The sequence below is a fragment of the Cephus cinctus genome, unplaced genomic scaffold (assembly GCF_000341935.2).
Source record: "Cephus cinctus unplaced genomic scaffold, Ccin1 Ccin1_scaffold0173, whole genome shotgun sequence".
Lineage (NCBI taxonomy): Eukaryota > Metazoa > Arthropoda > Insecta > Hymenoptera > Cephidae > Cephus > Cephus cinctus.
Window position 1 is genome coordinate 418,557 of NW_014332897.1, and position 4,670 is coordinate 423,226.

General features: G+C 51.8%; 1 protein-coding gene across 2 annotated transcripts in view; it reads right to left on the reverse strand.

Moving 5' to 3' along the window:
• Nucleotides 1–4,670, reverse strand: part of LOC107264559 (tolloid-like protein 2) — a 17,270-nt gene that overhangs the window by 10,881 nt on the left and 1,719 nt on the right. The window lies entirely within an intron of this gene.

Sequence of the window (4,670 nt, forward strand, 5' to 3'; positions counted from 1 at the left end):
ACCCATTCACCAGCCCCGGAGGTTGTCACCCCTTTGGCAAATCAGTAGGTATTTCGGCCACTGCCTTCTACAGCTTCGCCTTTTGCCAGGTGTCCCAGGTGTCCCCCAGGTGTGCCAGGGGTGCCAGACTGCTGCTATTCGATGATCTGGACAGTGCAGTTGTCCTCGATGGCTTCTTTCGAGGTTCGTCCTTTATCTTCGTAACGTTGTTGCTCTCTCTCGATAAGAGAAATGCCGTCGGATGCTGCTGGCGCCGTGTCAAGGGCATCCAATTCTGAACGGTTCACTCGAAGCCGCTATCTACATCAGCTGGTTTGCTCGCTTCTTATCTCGTTCACTTTTTCTCATGCACGAATAACTTGAAACGCAGCAAGAGGATCCGAGGGAACATTTAGCATGTACTAACATAGAGAGACTGTGGGAAATCGAGTGACTTCCTGTCGCCCCGTGGAGGTGCTCCTTTTTTTCCAAAAATATGGCGACACCATCTCAGGTCACCGGACATTGCGGTGTCTTGCGGGAGTTTCGATTTTGAATGAGAATCCGCCTGGAAACCGGATGTGACTAATCTCCGGGCGATTCGAAGTCTCTCGACTACCCATTCTATTTGGCTGGTTGACGGGGAACGTGGCGGTGGGAAACGGCGGGGCTGGCACTGAGGACGGTGGATGCTAGTTTGACGTCGAGTGCACCGAGTGCACCGAGTGCACCGAGTGCACCGAGTGCACCGCGTTCGGTGTAATGCAATGTCACGTAATGCGGGAGTGCAGGGTGCGTGTGCCGTATTGATTTGAATGGAGAAGCCTCTCGCGTAGCACCAGCGAGTCTCCGTCGTGTCGGATTAAACGCTTGCCTACACTACTGACGTTCAATCTTTTTTTTCTTTTTTTTTTTCCATCCTCACCGCCGTGCCCAAGGCGACGTCGTCCTGGACACCGACTGCGAAGTTGCTTTACACGAGGATTCTCCCATGAAAATTAGGGTCATTCAGTTTTGCATCTAGAACGAGCATCGTGCCTCATTGACCAGGAGTGTCGAGCGATTGAGGTTCGTACAAAGGAATCCTCGCATCCCACATATGGGGAGCAGCCTTAATCCTGAAGGATGGACCAGCCTCACGTTTGCTTATCGTCTATTATCGCAGCTCGAAGCAGCCCGCTTTACTTTTCTCCACTTCTCCGCCACTTATATATCTAATCCAGGCGTCTAGACCGCCGAGCGAAGTTTGTTTTCGGGACGTCGCACAAATATTTGTCAAGCAGATACAGATTCTTTTCAAGGTCCCTCCAACGCGTCCCTCCATCGTTAAGGAGATGTGCGAGAAAAGAGATAAATATCACGTAGGACTGGAGATAGAGGAGGAAAACTGAGATAAAGTTCAGGTTCGGAAAATGAAGAAATTACGTGTTACGAAGGCGAATGCTCGTGGAGCGATGTGGAGCGATGTGGAGCGACGACCAGCGGCGACCAGCGGCGCTGAGCTTCGATGTTGTAAAAGCGTGCCAAGAGAGGCATCGGAGGCTACAGGGTTATCTCGATCGGTGCTGGAGTCGACAAGGGACCGGGAGAGTAACGCGCCATCGGGCGAGCGATAACACCGATTTGCAGAAATTCATTGGCGACTCGTAGGCAGTGGCGCCCACCAGCATGGCCCGATGCAGGACCAATTATGGGAGGCTGGGCAGAGTGCGGAAGCGCGAGGCCGGACGCAGGTTCGAACGGTGCAAATGTCGCCGGTGCCGTTTGCCTCCGTTTTATTGAATTTCGAGGGTTCGCGCTCGTTCGCGGTGGCGCGATTTTTGACGTGGTAGATTTTAATTCCAGGTAGATTTTCATTTCTCATAACGTCCACAACTGGCTTTTGTTCGAAGGTGCCGCCACTAGTCTAGTATTACTATAGGATGAAGCAGGGACTCCCAAAATTTCATCTTGGTTAATTCGGTCTCGTAGCGTCTTTTTCGTTCTACAGTCAACCAGGCCCGCCGACCCGCCGACCCGCCGACCCGCCACCCTTTGGCTACTACAAGCGGTTGGATTATGTGGGTCCGCAGGATGTGCTCCTCGGGCAGTGAGTCTTCTCTTTCGTTTCCTTCCTTCTCTTCTTCCTTGCTCTCTACTCGCTCCCTCGATTCATCGTGGTCGATTGGTCCATCCTCTATATTGCTTTATTCACTGGTCCCATTCTCATATTCATATAAGAAGGAAAGGTAATGGGATGCTGGGAAGAAGATCTGCCTTTTTGCTCAAGTTTTTCTGAGCTCTCACTCGTTCTTCGGGACGTCTTTGACTTCCCAATAAATCTTTGCTCTGAGAATTCCACAAATTGGAAAAGTTTGATTGGAAGGATTGTTAAGGGGGTGTGCCTGCTCCTTACCTTCTTCCCCCGACATTCAGGAGAGCGAATCGAAGGCCAAGTGAATAGGAAGGTAGAAACCGAAAGGACAGGGGCGGCTCGCGATGCGTTTTGCGGTCAATGCGAAGTAGCTAAGAATAAGAGAAGCGCGATTTGTAGCAACTTTTAACGAGCGGCGACGACGTCGCTGGAACATCAGGAAATCGCTGCTTTCTTGCCAAGTGCTATGCGTGTAGGGGGATGAGAGGGGGGGAGCGGGGAAGGGCAGGTTCAGCCCCCCTCCGGCCCGTTACTCTTTAATTCTTACTGACACAGGGCGCTCAGCGCGCGATGCTGCGATCCAGGTTCAGACGCATCATAATACGGCGAAGACATTTGTGACCAATCGAAGCCTCGTTGAATCTTTTATCGATTGGTCCCCTAATAATTCAGGCATTAGCGTCAACTCGATAATCGCTCGAAAGTAAATTTTTTTTTTGGTTGTACGCATCTCCTTTGTTTTGTGAATTTTGAGAAGAATGCTGACCTTAGGGCGCACCCCGTGGCATTCTGTTACTATTGTCAAGCCTTAGGCAGAGTATCCGGTTACAAATGCAAAGAGAGTCTAAAGTGAAAGGGGATACCGGCAGCAGCTTCCTCGAAGGAGACAAAATCGAAAAAGCAACCGAGGGGGCTGCCTAGGTGACTGCGAGCTGGTTGCTTAGGGGGCTGGGCGCCCACGGAAAGCGGCAGGGAGGCGCGGGCTCTTTGGAAACGGGGATTCCGAGCTGGAGGAGTCGTCGTACTTAACTGGCTCGTACTTAATTTGCGAAATCTGGCAGAATCGCTGAGGAGAATCAGGCAGCGAGGATGATGACGGGAGGGCGTTTCGTTCGAGTCAATTAGTGCGCTCGTTAGAGGTAAACGCGTAAGATCCCTTGGCGCCCCTTCCATTCCCACTCTCTTCTTTCTCTCTCTCTCTCTCTCTCTCTCTCTCTCTCCCACTGAGTTCATCAAATGCTGAAATGGACACTCATTCGTTGGCTAAATACGCATAGCTGGGAGCTGCCAGCTACACCCTCATTCTCTGCATTTACTTCTGGTACAGTCATTATCTTAGGTACCGCTCGATGGGTCTTCCCATCGGAGTGCGTCAGCATCTTTGTAGATACTTGAGTATTTACTTTGGAGGAACGCCAGTAAGAGCATAATGCCGCTGGAGGAGGATTAAGGTCGTGCTGAATCTCGTGGAACACTCCTCTGGATGTTGCCTGATTAAGCCAAGCACGATGGACCACTGGATTAATCGACCCTCGTAAATCCTCGTTCTTGAGCGTACAAATTGCACTCTTTTTGCAAGTTGAGTTTTCATTTCAACTGGACTGGATTTGCTTCGGCAAGTAAAAACAAATGACAGAACGTGAAGAGTCTAGGCGACTGGCAGCAGCCACTGCGAGTAGCTCGCACCAGTCGGCGATGAGTGAGAATCAGGGGGAGGGGCAGCTGAAACAGGAGACACGTGAACGTGTAAACGCTCCGACAACCCCGCGGGAATAAAACTGGGTTAAACTTTCGCGTCCTACACGATCCTCCCACAAGTTGATCTTCCTCTTCCTACCCCGCGCCACCTCAGCAAGGCCAACCGCGTTGCTGGTCAGGTAGGGCAGGTTGCTGGACGCAGCACGCGCCCGGCTGGCAGTTCGCGGGAAAAAGTGTCGCTTCGTGGCTTCGCGCTGCAAGTGGGACGAGGAAAGCGAGCTGTGAGAAGTATGAGAAGTATAAGAGAGCGTGGATCCATCGCGTGCAGGACGCATTACGGCGTAGCGTGCATGCGAACGCTGCCCACGAGCCGCGGACTCTTTTCATTGGCCATTCTCATTGGGAGGCAAAAGGCAAAATGCTAAGCATTCGATGCAGCCGAGCGACAATCTTCTTTTTTGCTCATTGGCTGTGCAATTCCTTCTTAGAGGAGCGACTCTGCCGCTCGGCCAGCAAAAACTCACCGCCTCTCTATCTACGTTACACATCTCAGTCGGTTATTTAATTCGCTTGGCCTCGCGACATTCGCGCTTGATAAAGCTACGCAGCGGATCGGATCACGGAGCCAGCATGGATTAAGGGCAGTCGAGTCGAAGCGGAGAGGAAGTGCCCGGGCAACGGTGTCTGGGAACAGCCGTGCCATCGAGGTAGAGCTACTTCAGGCAGTTAGCGTGTCCGAATTCCCCGTCGGCGGAAATCTATAAAAAGTACTGACAATTCCTGTGCATTCTACATCCGGAATCTTCTCCGCTCAATTTTGATCTTCGATGCTCCCTATTGTCGGCGCACCAGACACCTC